This window comes from Canis lupus, chromosome 24, assembly GCF_003254725.2.
Source record: "Canis lupus dingo isolate Sandy chromosome 24, ASM325472v2, whole genome shotgun sequence".
Classification (NCBI taxonomy): domain Eukaryota; kingdom Metazoa; phylum Chordata; class Mammalia; order Carnivora; family Canidae; genus Canis; species Canis lupus.
The window spans coordinates 19337896-19352888 of record NC_064266.1 but is presented as its reverse complement, the minus strand read 5'-3'; the positions used below and the strand labels follow the sequence as shown (position 1 = coordinate 19352888).

The following is a 14993-nucleotide window of genomic DNA, read 5'->3' as shown; positions in this document are numbered from 1 at the left end:
AAACTCACTGCTTCGGTCTGCGCACCAGGCCCAGCTGAGAGAATAGAGGCTTGAAAGGAACAAAGAATTTCCTCAAACACAGCAGATCAAGGGCTTGGCTTATGTGGTAACCGGTGACCGACCACCGCGCTTTGTGACGGAGCCTTCAGAAGGCCCCGGATCCTGCTGCAGTCTGTGGGGGAAGGGGAGCAGGGAACACCCTTCCCACCCCCACCCCACCCCAGGGCAGGCTGCTCACAATGCTGGACTTCCAGGACTGTGAGCGTGAGGTCTCAATGGCCCTGCCAGAGCCTGTAGGCTGACACCCTGGGTCAGACGGACAGGCTGAAGCCCTGGAAGGGCTCCGGGTCACACGGGAGCCAGGGGCCAGTGTATTTCCCTTCTTACCAGGTCCCCCTTCAGGGAGGCGGAGACCAGTCAGGTGAATCTGAGCCCCCCCCTTACCTTGTGTACCCATCAGGGCTGCCTGGGAAAGTCTTCTCAGAATCTCTCCCAGCCATGAAAACTTCCTGTTCCCTTCCCTCCACAGATTTCCCCTTTTGGGGTGCCCAAGGGGTAGGGGTTTTACCCCTAGGTCTCCAGCACCAGTCAGTTTTGAGATTACAGAAGATTGTGGTTGAACTTTAAACTCCAAGATGGATGATGTCACGGATTCCTGCCAGGTGGCCATCCTGGCCCCATCCTGAGGACTTCACAGGGGTGCCTCATGGGTGGCCCCACAATCCTGTAATTAAGTATCACCATCCCCATTCTGCAGATGAGAAAACCAAGGTTCCCAAGACTGAAAACCAGGCTTCAGGTGAAACGGCAGTGATTGACAGAGCTGCTGCTTGAACTCAGGTCCACCTGCCTCCTAAGCCCAGCTCCTGTTGACGTATGCCCTCTGCCCCATCCCTCCCTGTGGGTCAAAGGTCACGGCAATGCTTGACTAGAGTCCTGGGATTGAGGCAGATGCCGGAGGGCCCAAGCTGGGGATGAGGAGCTTCCCTCCATTTGATGCCAACCTAAACATGAGCTGGACTTCAGCCTGAGGGTGGCACAGGCCCAGCTGGTCTCCCTGTGACCCCCACCCCCCACCCCACAACACCTGTGTGTCACTGACTCGCTGTGTCTCTTCCCCATGGGTCTTTTCTACCCGACCCGTCAGGCAGTGTGGACTCCATTCTGCGGGCCTCTGGCCTCATGGCCTCCTCTGACCCTCCCGGTGTCTCTGCTTCTGTGTCTACCCTGCATCTGAGTGTGGCCTTCTGCCTCCACATTCTGGGTCTGGGTCTTCCCTAATCTTCCACCTGAGCTCTATGCCTCTCTCTCATCAGCCCTCTCTGCGGGTGTAACACGCCTCTCCTGTTCTCCCCAGAGCTGTTTCTCTCTCACTCTCTCCATCTCTGCCTGCCTCCATCTCTGCAGCACTCCTTCCCTCCTCCCTCTCTTCCTGATCGGCTCTCCCTCTCTCATACCACAACACACTGACACGACATATTGCAGCAAATCCCAGTGTAGCGGTAGGGGGACAAGAAAGGATTGGTCAGGGATACTCCAAAAGGTGGACTTGGTGGGGCAGGGTCATGCAAAAGGGAACTGAGCCAGCCTTCTCTCTTCTTCCTTGGAAATGACTGGCTGCTTTCCTGGGAGGCAGACAAGAAAGTCCCTGAATAGGGATTTAAAGCACTAAGCTCTGATTCCTTCTTTTTAATATTTATAAAGAGAGAAAGGGGATAATTTCAGGAAGATCATTTCAAGGCGAAAACCCACATATTTTCAATAGAATTATTCCAAAAGCCCCTTTCCGGCTCATTGGAGTGTATAATTTTGTAAGTTAAAGACACGAGGCCTGGTTTCCAAGTTCCCTAAAATGACGCAGCTAAGCAAGGGCCAGAAAGGAAGTGTAAGATGAGAAGTGGGGTGGCAACAGAGAGGGACAGGCTGGTTCCAGGGTCAGACAGGCCACATGGGGGCCAAGGGACAGCAGTAGACAGCAACCTGCCTGACCCTTCTCTCATTTGCACCTGTTCCACAACAAACCATCCAAACTCAAGGTATGACCATTGTCACATACTTGGCCCTAATCCTGAGACACCCCTCCCCTGGGTCCAGACCTACAGAGCCAACTGCCCAGGCAGAGGCCTCACAGGCTCCTTGAGCTGGATGTGCCCAGAGTGGTCACAATCTTCCTTCTTACATCTCTGCTGTCCTTGGCCTTCTTCTCAGCTGTCCAGGTGCTGAGCTGGCAGTCTGGGAGTCCTCGATGGGTCCTCCCTCACCCCTGCCACCTTTAGGCGGTTGTCAAGCCTGTTGACCACCTCATATGTCTGGAATCTTCCTCCATCCACACTCTCTCATTGGCTAACCTTGGGCCTCAGCATCCCTGGCCTAGACCACTGTCCTGGCTCTAGGTTGAAGGAACGGCCACAAGACCGTGTAGAGGTGGAGAGCAATCTTCTGGAAGACCAGCTCTAATGATGGTCCTCCCTTCCTCGGAAATAGTCCTCCCCACCACCTCCAGGATGCAGACCAAACTCCCCCACTCTGGCCTCCACGATCCAGCCACAATCCAACAACTTGATTTCCTTATGCTCACCTTCCCACCACGAACTCTTCACTGTGGCCCAACATGAGCCACTCTTTTCTGTCTACCCAAAAGGAATAAGAAATAAAGGTTTTCCCACCTCCAGGCCTTGGCTGAACCTCCTCCCTTCCCCTGGAATGCCATCCTGCTGTCTTGGCATATGTAGCTCCTACCTCCTCTCAAGGTCCCTCTCAAGTGACACCCATCTGTGAGGCACGGAGGTAATTGCTCATTGTCCTTCTTAATGTGGGTTCTTTTTCTTTCTCTTTGACCTGTGACATGTCACTTTGAACATGAGATCGGCCGTGAGGCCTGAGAGCAGGTGAATGAACTCCGTGGCTAAGACATTTTCTCACACCAAACCAAGCTGGATTCTGTGGTTCTGGGTGGGTTCCGAAAGTTGTTGGCAGGGTCCCCCGCTAATAACTATGGTTGTCACAGTAATGAGCAATGTCATGGCAAAGATCAATTGCTGAGCTTGTACGGTAAGCCAGACACCTACTTAGTGCTTTGTGCACACGACCTCACGTAGTTCATGATGACCCAATATTGCGGGGGTATTATCGTCTCAGTGGCACACACGAAGAAATGGAGGCCCAAACAGGGGCTACAACCCGTCTAACATCCCACTGTGAGTCAGAAGGTCGGGACTCTGGTGAGGCCAGCCCAACTCTGGAATCTTTTTTTTTTTTTTTTTAAGATTTATTAATTTATTTATTCGAGAGAGAGAAAGAGAGAGAGAGAAGCAGAGACACAGGCAGAGGGAGAAGCAGGCTCCATGTAAGGAGCCCAACATTGGACTCGATCCCAGGATTCCAGGATCATGCCCTGGGCTGAAGGCAGGCGCTACAGCTCTGAGCCACCCGGGAATCCCCCCAACTCTGGAATCTTTGTGTTTAATCTCAGACGCACTGAGAATCCTGACACCTCAGTAGCGGCAGGAACTGACTCAGTGCTGCCTAACTCAGCTCCCCTGAAGAAGACCCACTTACTGTGAGGCTGGGGCCATATCCCCTTCTTCAGGCTCTACCTTCCCCATCTTCTCAATGGTCAAGTTCCCATTTAAGAAACAGAGACCTTTCAGCTGCCAGCTCTGTAAACCTCAGAGGGCATAGCTTGTCATCTATTCCTCAGAAAAGCCACAGCTGGGAGAGAAGGAGCAAGAAACTGCAAAAGGATCCCATGGTGTTGTGTGCATGTGTGTGTGTGCGTGCATGTGTGCCCGCGCAGAAACAGCCCCCTTCCACCTCCTGCCCCAGCACCTTCCACCTCCTGCCCCAGCACCAGGTCTGGCTTGGCCAGAGCTCTTCCCTGCTCCACCTCTGAAAGCCCTCAGGAATGCTGCTGTGGTGACTTCTAAAAGGGCTGGCTCCTCCTTTGCAGACTCCCTAGCTTCATTTCTTTTCTTTTTTTTCCTTTTAAGATTTTATTTATTTTTTCGTGAGAGACAGAGACACAGGCAGAGGGAGAAGCAGGCTCCTCACAGGGAGCCTGATGTGGGACTTGATCCCAGGATCTGAGCCAAAGGCTCAACCGTTGAGCCCCCCGCCCGGTGCGCCCCCCCCCCCCCCCCCCACCAGCTTCATTTCTTACTAGGGCTTCCTCCTCACTGGTCTCTCTGCTTCCACTCTCGGCCTTTATCTACACAGCAGCCTTGTCATTTTAAACAGAAATCACAAGGTCTCTCTAGTTCGTAAAGGCCTCTGTGGGTTTTCTTTACAGTTAGAATAAAGCCCAAACTGCTCCTTGCAGGCCCTACTTGCTTTGGGCCACCCAGGCCTCCCTGGGCCTCAGGCATAGGAGCCTTCTAATAGGGCTCAGGGCCAACTAGTTTCTAGTTTCTTTTCTACCTTGGTACCTTTGTTCTTACTCTTTTCTCAGGTTCTTTCTTGGATTTTTCCTTTCCCTTCCTCAGTTCAAAAATCATCCCTTTTCCAAGGCCTTTCCTGATTCCAATTATCCATAGCAGCTTCTACCCTGCACTCTTTCACATGAGCAATGCAGTTCATTTCTTTGTATTGTGCATTCAGACACTGAGCATTTCTAGTGTATTGTCCATCAGAGGCAGCAAAATGGCAGACTGGGAAGCTCGAAGCTCTCCTCCCTCTCCTGGAAGCATCAAAAACAAAAACAAGAATCCAGAAACTGGGCTGAACTAATAATATAAAAGCTCTGGAAAATAGTCAAAGGTTTGCAGCAACCTAATGAATATCCAATCAGGAAAAGGATACCTTTGGGGCACCTGAGTGGCTCAGGCAGTTGAATGTCTGTTTTCGGCTCAGGTCACAATACCAGGGTCCTGGGATTGAGCTTCACATCAGGCCCCCTGTTCAATGGAGAGCCTGCTTCTCTCCTCTCCTTTGTTGCTCCCCTGATTGTTCTCTCTCTCTCTCTCTCTCTCTGTCAAATAAATAAATAAAATCTTTAAAAAAGAAAAGAAAAGGCCACCTTCAAAATAGTAGAAAAGGTTTTGTGGTAGTTTTACTATCCCTTGTCCTTTGTTCTCCCTGGAAAAACAGTGTTCTTGATCTGGAGAAGTCAGCAGCCCAATTCCTAGTTCCCTCTCTCAACTCAGAGGTTGCAAAGCAGACCTTATTCACAACATTCTAACTTGATGAGGGACTGGTCCCTGTTTCATCTAACTTGAATCTCAGGCAGGAAGAAGCACCAGGCATTGCTCATGAAAACTGCAGGGAGACTATAGGACCACAGATGCCTGAGCCCATAGACAGTCTATGGTATGTACCATAGACAAATGCCTCAGGCAATTTGACTAGATGTTCACTTAGTTGCTGTAAACCTTTGACTGTTTTTCCAAGCTCCTATATTAATTAGTTCAGTGCAGTTTCTGGTTTTTATTTTTGTTTTGTTTTTGATGCATCCATGGGAAGGATGAGAGCTTGTAACTCCTAGACTGAGTTTGCCATTGTGCTGCCTATGATGATGAGTGATACATTTGAGCAAGCTGAAGGAAGAATCTGTGAACCAGAAGATAAGGCCGTTGAAATTACCGAGTCTGAAGATCAGAAAGAAAAAAAAGAATGAAGAAAAGTGAACAAAGCCTAAAGGACTGTGGACAGCATTAAAGGAGCAATATACGTATTATGAGAGTCCCAGAAGAAGAAGAAAGGGGCAGAGAGATTATTTGAAGAAATAATGGTTAAAATTTCCCAAATTTGATACAATATACATACATACATGTCCAAGAAGTTAAACCAATCCCCCAGTGGGGTATATTCTCTGATCCACACTGAGATACATTTATAGTCAAACTGTAAAAAGTCAAAGCCAAAGACAAAATCTTGAAAGCAGCATGAGAGAAGTGACTCATCACATTCAAGGGATCCTCAATATGATTATCAGCCTATTTGTCAGCAGCAATTACAAAGGCTAGAAAGTGGAGGGTAGGGGGAAGGGGAATACATTTATAGCATTAAAAGAGAAAAAAATCTTTCAACCAATAATTCTACATCCAAAAACAAACAACCTGCCTATATTCAGCAAAGTTGTCCTTTAGAAATGAGAGAGAAGTTAAGACATTTCAAGATAAACAAAAATTAAGGGAGTTCATTACCACTAAACCTACCCTACAAGGGTAGGGTAGGGATTCCTTTGGGCTGAAATAAAAGACACTATACCTCAAAGCTGTATAAAGTAAAGACCTCTAGTAAAGGTAAATACTTGAGCAAATTTTATAATTTTGGTCTGTGACTCCATTTTTAAATTTTCTACAAGATTTAAAAGACAAATGAATAAAGAATAATTATAAATCTATGTGAGTAGGTATACAATGTATAAAGATGTAATTTGTGACATCAATAATATAAGGGGCTGCCTGAAGCTGGATTGGAGTAGAATTTTTGCATGCAATTGAAATTAAGTTGGTATCAATTCAAAGTAGATTGTTATAACTTTAGGAGGTTCTATATAATCCCCATGGTAACCATTAGAAGATCTATATTTTGTAGATATTTCTATAGATGTCACCAATTCCTATAGCATATACACAAAAGGAAATGAGAAGGGAATCAAAACATGTCACTACAACAAAATCAAATGAACACAAAAGAAGGAAATAGTGGAGGGAATGAGGGATGAAAGGCTCTATGACATAGAGAAGAGCAAAATGACAAAAGTAAATTCTTCCTTCTTGGTAATTACTTTAAATAAAAATGGATTGAACTCGGGCAGCCTGGGTGGCTCAGCAGTTTAGCGCCGCCTTCGGCCCAGGGAGTGATCCTGGAGACCAGGGATTGAGTCCCACATCAGGCTCCCTGCATGGAGCCTGCTTCAACCTCTGCCTGTGTCTCTACCTCTCTCTGTATCTCTCATGAATAAATAAATAAAATATTTTTAAAAAATGGATTCAATTCTCCAATCAAAGAACATAGGTTGACAGAGCAGATTAAAAAATATATATCCAACCATAGGCTGGCTACAAAAGACTCACTTTGGATCCCAAAACACAAATAGGTTGAAAGTGAATGGATGGGGAAAATACACCATGCAAATAGTAACCAAAAGAGAGCTAGGGCGGCTGTGCTAATATCAGACAAAACAGACTTTAAACCAAACACTGTTATAAGAGAAAAAGAAGGGCATTATATATTGATAAAAATGTTGATTCTACTAGAAAATCTAAAAATAATAAATGTATATGTAGCAAACAGCAGGGGTCTACTGCATCATCTATTATGCTCTCATGGAATATTAGTTCCATGAGAGCAAGCACTGGATCTGTGTTGCTCACTGCTTTGCTCCAGTGTGGGGCACTGTGCCTAGCACACATCTGTTCTGTTCCCACCACTCCTGGCAGGTGATCACTGGAAAAGCAGACAAGAACCTGGGGTATTTGTCTGGCAGGGGTACTGGCCTCGGACTCTCCTTAGCTCTCCCAATTGGCCCTTCCAGGAGTTTAAGAACCTCTCTTTGCCATCCTTGGGGCAATCATGAGGGTGAAAAGGAAGGTGTTTAGAAACTGGAGGCAACTTTGAATCTCCCCAGCCAAGCACTTGTGGCTGCTCAACAAGGAGACAAAGAGCCCAAGGGAGAGTGCCCCAGTGGAGGCCACCCAGTCTGACTGGCTGGTGTTGCCTATGAAAACCCTGAGGCCCAGAGAGGGCAGGAGACCAGCCAAAGGTCATACAGCAAGCTAATGGCAGAGCTGGCATGCAGACCCAAGTCTGCTGACTTCTCACCACAAGCTATTTCTGTAAGTTGCCCAGGAAACTACCCCAGGGATGGCTCATAACATGGCAGCTCCCCTAAATTATCCACTCCCTCCACACTTTCCCTTTAAATTTTCCCTTGTTTCTCTATTTCTGCACCACAGTCTGTGTTCTCCAACCCTGTACCACACATGGCCACTGAGGGCCTTTTCTGAGTCTAAGAGTTACATCACCTTATTTGACCCCTGCGATGGCACAAGAAAGAAGTGCCTTTTTAAACCTCACTTTACAGATAAGATAAGCAAAGCCATGAGATGGGAAGAGATCAGCCAATGAAGCAATGTGGGGCTGGAACCTTGCCCAGCCCCTTGACTCCAGGTGTGCCTTATCAGATGCCCTTGTAGGTACCAAGAGACTTGTTTCAGCAAAACCCATCATCCTCACCTCCTAGGAAAGTCTTCTAGGCACGAGAGCTCCTGGCTCCCTTTCTCCTATGGAGCTCTCCTTTCATCTCAGGATGGCCTTGGGTATAGATGTTACTCTGCAGACTGGAGCATGCAGAGAGGCAGGAGCCCCGGACACCAGCCTGGAGCATGACGGTGTGGGGTGTGCATGACGGTGTGGGGTGTGCCCATGACGGTGTGGGGTGTGCCACGGTGGACAACTTCCACCTCAACAAACTCAGTGCACTTGCCTCTTGATAGCAACCAAGCTAAATGCTTTGCAGATATGATCTCAAGTTCATCCCTACCCTGACCAATAAGCTCAAAGCCCTCACTCACTCCCGTTTCACAGTAGAGAACACAGGTTCAGAAGAGGAAGGTGCTTGCACAAGAGTTCTAATGGCCATTAGCTGGTCTGTTGACTATGTTCTTAACCCCTTCGGTGGCTTCAATCATGGGCCACTGGGGTCTATGGGAGGGGGTGTGTGAAAACCCTGGAAATGTATGGAACGGAGTCTGTGTGACTATGTGGTTTTTTTCCCAGGCCACCCTGGCATCACAGGATTTCTCTTCTCAGGAGTAAGGAGCTGTGAGGTTTGAGGGGTTGAGGAGGCCAACCCTAGGATATTTTTGCTCAAACCACTTGTCCAAAGCCTTCTTCTAAAAGGGCCTGACTCACATGCAGACGAGACAAAACTCCATGCAAGATGGTGGGGGTGTGACCAAGGCTGGGTGGCAGAGGTGGGGGGGGTGGGGGGGTGGGGGGGTGGGGGGCACTGGGGGCTCAGAACTCAGCAGTGCTTCCCTCCAGTCACTGGTGGGTGACCCAGGACTGTGGCCAACCATGGGGTCTGGAGAGGTCTGGGGGTGTGGGGGAGTAGGGAATGTTTCTGGTGGCAGGGAATGGGGTCCCTGGTTCATCCCTGGTCAGGGGAGGGATGGCACCCCTGTGCCTTTAGGAAGGCAGTGAGCAGTTGGCTGGAGGCCCTGCATTCTGGCTGACGGAGCTTCTCTCACCCTGGTCACTTGATTCTCTTACTTTTCCTGTCAGTGAGGAAGCTGTTTACTCCCAGAAAGTCATTCATTCCTGATAAGATCAATCTCATTGTTAACCAGAATTCTTACTTCCTGCCCGGGAGGAGGGAAAGGGTGAGATTCCTGCACTCAGAGCCCCATAAACATTCATCACAAGGGAGGCTTTAGAGAGCACGCTGTCCAACAGCCTTAGTCTTACAAATGAGGAAACTGAGGCCTCGGAGACAAGAGTCGAGGAAGGGTCAGTGTGAGCTGAACCCTAACCCAGCCTCCTTAGGCTTATAGGCCAGGAGTCATGCTGCACCTTCTCAAAGCACCCAACAATTCCAACAAGCTGGCTTTTGATTTTAAGATTCAACATGCTATCCTCAGAAAACGTGCTAATGAAACATTACGACACGATTTTTTTTTTACGATTTTATTTATTAATGAGAGACACAGAGAGAGAGACAGAGACACAGGCAAGGGAGAAGCAGGCTCCCTGTGGGGAGCCCGATGCAAGACTCGATCCCAGGACCCCAGGATCATGACCTGAGCCGAAGGCAGACGCTCAACCACTGAGCCACCCGGGCCTTCCCCAACGCGATATATTGCTGTAGCACTCCAATACACTCTTTGAACAGAACATTCAAATGTAACATTCTGACACAGCTTCATATTCTAATTCGACGTTTTAGGGCGCTTCTAGCCTACATTCTAATCTAACACTCCAAAGCAACACACTACTCTAACACAACATTACATAACGTCCTGCTACAATATTATAAGACGTTGTAACACAAACATTCTAATCTAAGCTGCTAAGACGGTATGACATTTCTATATTATTTGAACACAATTCTAATGCAACATTCTAAAATAACTTTTTAAGTTATTGCTCTAATACCGAGGACTCTGAGATTCTAAGCCTCCGAATTCCACTGGAGAAGGTGACACTGAGAGGCCCGGGAGTGCTGACCGGTGCTCATGGCCCCCTGGCATCTGGCCATACTCAGTCTGTCTCTGATCTGCAAGGCCAGGGCACTCCCCTGCTCCGGGGGCCCCGCAGGACCCAGGTCAGATGAACTCAGCTTCTCAGCCTTATAGAGGATACATCTGCCAGAGACATGGGGTGGGGGGCTCCTTGGCCTCTGGTGGCTACCTTACCACCTCACCAAGCCTCATGCTTCTATGGGCTGTGCTGGGCTGGGGTGGTGAGGGGAAGGAGGAAGAGGCTGGTTCTGATCCCATTGTGAGTATATAGGGACAGGTGAGGACAATCCCAATATTCAGATCGGGCTCTTCTTGCCACCTTCTACTGGGGTTACCAGGGCCAGGGGGAAGAAAATCCGCCAAGGAGACACAGGCAGGAAGAGGAAGAGTGTCGGGACCCCAACACGGCATTCATTCTGTCCGGCCTGGGGAGCCAGGCTGCTGGGACTTCCCCATCAGTAAGAGCAATGGCCTCAGAACTTTTTCTTGGCCAATGATTCATCTGTTCATCTAGAATCTTAACCTGGCCACCCCTTTCCCTCAGATTTCCCATGATTCAGTCCCCCACTTTCTTTGGGTCCCTCCTGCTCCAATGTCACCTCCCCCGTGGTCCCTTCGGACCAAGTTATCTTTTTTTTTTTAAGATTTTTTAAATTTATTATTTATTTTAGAAAGAGAGAGAGAAAGCATGTGAGCAGGGAGGGGCAGAGGGAGAGGGAGAGAATCCTGAGGCAGGCTCCCAGTGAAGAGTGAATCTTCCTTTCCTGGGCTAAGTTGAATCTTAAAAGGCAAGGCAGCATTAACCTACCCCCGTTTCTCCACCCCACCCCCTAAAAAAGGACATGGCATTTCCTACAGAGGACACAGCACGTGCAAAGGCCTGGAGGTGTGAGCTGGCACTAGTCTCTGGCTCTTGCAATATTTCTGCCTTGGCGACTCTTTCAGTATCTCTCGATCTGTCAGTCCGTGCCACTCATAAGGTGGCTGGTGCCCTTCCAGAAAAGCTCAACTCCCCAGGGATTCAGATTCTCTAAATTTCAAGCCTCAGTTTCTTCTTCAGCCAGTAGAAATGATTATCCTGCCTCCTTAGAGAGGGTTGAAGGTGGCCTTCTGAGCATATAACAAGGTGATGGATGTGAAGTGATACATAAACTGTGAAGTACTGTGCATCACAATGACTGAGTGCCCTCCTTGTGCCAGGCATGTGCCTTATTCTTTAGAGACACCATCTCACTGAGTCTACACAACGGCGGGAGGTGAATTATTCTTGTGCCATTTTGCAGCTGGGTCAGAGAGCTGGGGTAACTTGTCCAAGGTCATCGAGCTGGAACCAAACCCAAGAGGTCTGTTCATCTCCAAAGGTGGTGGAAGCTTCAGGGCCTCTCAACCCTTCAAGAATCAGGTCTGTAGGATATGAAAATTCCCAATTCCATGTGTACCAGGTGGCCAAGATAGGGCAGACAGTCTGGTTTCATGATTTATTTCACTCCCACCCAATTGTTTGCCAAAGGGAGGGGTGGGGCTGACCGGTGGCTAGGAGCCTGGGCTGTCCCGTCACGGGGTGGACTTGTCGGACCGCCAGCCAATCCGGGCTGCCGGAGCTGGTGTTGGAAAGGCCCTGGCCCCATCTTGCCGGGACACTCTATCTTTGTCCCTGGACACAAAAGGGGCCTTGTCTTGGCCCGGGAGCGCTTATTCCACATGCTCCCGACTGCCCCAGCCCCTCTGCCACAAGAAAGGCCCACTTTGTCGAGTCAAAAGACTAACTTGTTTCTTTTTCATCAAAACGTGTTGACTGACCTGGTTGATTTATCTTGGGAAAGTGGTGGGCGAAGGAGGGGAGTGAGGTGACAGAGACCGGCAAGATCCAGAAGGCCATATAGTCTAGCTTGACTTAGGGATGGGCATCTAGCCCTTACCTGAGACAGAGGGATCGCTGCATTCTGAATCTGATCTCAGGGAGCCAGGACAGTCCCGCAACTTCACTATTGCAAAGATTCCACCATTAGCTATTCACTTCTTTGGCTTCAACCTTTGAAGGCAGCTGAAAATGAAAACTTCATTTGAATGGGAGTGCTCTGCCATCGCACTTGAGTGTGAATTAGTTTTCCTGAAAATAGGGGTGAGTCAGTAGCAAGACTGAACAAACATCAGAGAGGGGCCGCTAGGTTCCCAGGAGGAGGCTTAGGAGAAAGGAGGATGGTACCACTCACAGATGAAGTGGGAATGAGGAAATATAAGTAGACTTTTTTCTTTGGTTATTTCCTCTCAAGATTAGTCCTTCTCTATCCACATCTACCAACACCTATTACTTAGTTTTTTCACCTATCCATCCAACTATCCATCCATCCAAGAAATATCTGTTGAGAACCTACTCTGTGCCAGAAATTCTTTTAGACACTAAGGCCACAATGGAGAATAAGACCCCTGCCTTGGGGAAGCATCCACTCTTGTGGGAGCTCCCATTAATAAATAAATAAACAGGAACACCTGGGTGGCTCAGTGGTTGAGCATCTGCCTTTGGCTCAGGTTATGATCCTGGGATCCTGGGATCAGTCCCTCATCGGGCTCCCCGTAAGGACCCTGTTTCTCCCTCTGCCTATGTCTCTACCTCTCTCTGTGTGTCTCTCATGAGTAAATAAATAAAATCTTTTTAAAAATAAACAAATAAGCAGAAGAACTAACAGAATAACCAGGATGCAGCCATGTACCATGAGGAAATAAGGCAAGGTAGCAGAGCAGAGAGTAGCTGGGGCTTAAGTGGGGGCTGCTGGATGAGGGATGTTTGCCCTGAAGAGGGGAGGATGGAAGGATCCAGGCATGGGGATGCTGGGGGATAAGTATTCTTGCACAACAGTGCATAGGAAGGCTCTGAAGTGGGACCAACTTGGAATCCTCCGGAGACACTAGGGAGGCCAATATGATTGGAACCAAGTGCATGAGGGGGGACAGTGGCAAGAGGAAGGACCAGATCTGCAGGGCATGGTGGATCCTTAGTGATGCTTTGGACTTTTATTTTGAGTGTGCAAGGGGGCAACATGATCCAATTTTTATTATTTGAAAAACTTCTCTGCTGCAGCCCCCCAGGTGAGAGGCCCCGGGTGCTGGGCCCACAGTGGGTGACAGGGTGGGGAAGGTGGACAGAATTGAGATGTACTTTTTAGAGCTGGGATGCAGAATATGAACGAATGACTGAACAGATGAATGAACCCTTGAGGTGAGAGCTAGCAAATGTAGATGCTAACTCCTATCTTGTCACTGAGTATCAGTGTGACCCTAGGGAACCCCTTCCCCTCTGGAGGCCTCGGTTTCCCCATTTACGAAGCGAGGGCCAAGGAGGCCAGAACAGCTGACACCAAGGTCTCCTGTGGCAGAGGCAGGGACAGCCCGCGTAGAGTCCCAGAGCCCCTGCCATTCTCAGAGGCGGGGACTGTGATCCAGTTACTAATCCAGTCAGGCCTGGCTGGCCCAAGGGCAGCTGCAGAAACCTGGTGTTGATGCAGTGACTCACGCTTGGTCCTTCTGCTGTCAGCAGAAACTGGGACAGCCAGGGGCCAGAGACTCGCCCGCAGGCTTGGAAAGGCTGGCAGGATGCCACCACACAGCTGGGGGAAGGGAGCCGGCTGCCAGCACTGGGCTTCTGATCCCCTCCAAGGACTGACGTTCCAGCCACTGGAGCCACAATATGTTCCTCTCAGCCCACGCTTGGCTCTCTGCCCAACATCTGTGGGCTATCAGGAGCTGGTGGTAAGAGAACAGGACCCATGGTGCGCCCACTCCATCCTCTCTCTGGCAGGCACTTGATGAAGTAGACGTTACTACCCCATGTTATTGATGGGCAAACTGAGGCCCAGAAAGTTGTGGGTGGCCAACTCCAGCATCGTACTAGATTTGACTAATTCATTACCTTGCATTGCTCTACTCTGCTTCCTAAGTATGGAGATGACAGGGGTGAAAGAGAAAGAAAGAGAAGCTAAATATCTTTTAGTACATAGGGAAACTCTGGGGCACCTGGGTGGCTCAGTAGTTGAGCATCTGCCTTTGGCTCAGGTCATGATCCTAGGGTCCTGGGATCGAGTCCCGCATCAGGCTTCCTGCATGGAGCCTGCTTCTCCCTCTGCCTGTGTCTCTGTCTCTCTTTCTGTGTCTCTCATGAATAAATAAATAAAATCTTAAAAAAGAATACATAGAGAAACTCAAATTCACATCCGCATGCTTAACCAGGGCTGAGGACTTTCAACAAAAGCTTCTTTTTACAGCCTAAGTACAGCTTTTTTTCCAGTGTGGATAAGCCACTTGGCCATTGTTCACAGCTCTTTTGCTGCTCGTTTATTTTATGTGTACATTTGGCAAGTATTTATTGACAGCATCCTACTGTCAGGGATGATGGGAGGCTCTGAGGAGGGGCACACAGCAATTAACGAGGAGTGACTCAGTGCCCCTACTCCCCAGCTTGTCCCACAGAGGGTGAGACAGATAGTAGCAAACACTTTTGGAGGCGAGTCATTTTCTAACTGTGGCTTTGAGCAAGTTACTTCCTTCTCAGAGCTTCAGTTTCCTCTCGTAAAGTAGGGTTTGGGTCGCTCCCTCATGGGGTCATGGTAAGGGTTGGAGAAGATGCGGCCTGGCCCACAATATGTGCTCCTGAAATACCAGCTGTTGCTGTGATCGACTGCTGCAGGTGACATCACTTCAACAACCTACTGGTTGATATCTGTGTTAGTGTGGTCCACTAAGAAGCAGGTGTCAAGATTGAATTAGACAGGCAGGAGATTCTGAGAGACAGGGGGAGAGAGGGAGAGCGAGTTC

General features: G+C 48.9%; 2 long non-coding RNA genes across 7 annotated transcripts in view; one reads left to right on the top strand and one right to left on the bottom strand.

The window, feature by feature from the left end:
• The window catches only part of LOC112673704 (uncharacterized), a 92874-nt gene that overhangs the window by 18789 nt on the left and 59092 nt on the right, over positions 1-14993 (bottom strand). For 3 of the 6 annotated variants that reach the window (XR_004809230.2, XR_004809229.2, XR_003144987.2), the window contains exon 2: positions 12104-12228. The exons of the other annotated variants lie outside the window; for them this stretch is intronic. This is a non-coding gene — a long non-coding RNA (uncharacterized LOC112673704). The remainder of the gene's footprint in view (positions 1-12103; positions 12229-14993) is intronic. 6 annotated transcript variants of the gene reach the window in all.
• LOC125753478 (uncharacterized) overlaps positions 1-14993 on the top strand; it is a 77040-nt gene that overhangs the window by 13123 nt on the left and 48924 nt on the right. The gene's annotated exons all lie outside the window — the stretch shown is intronic.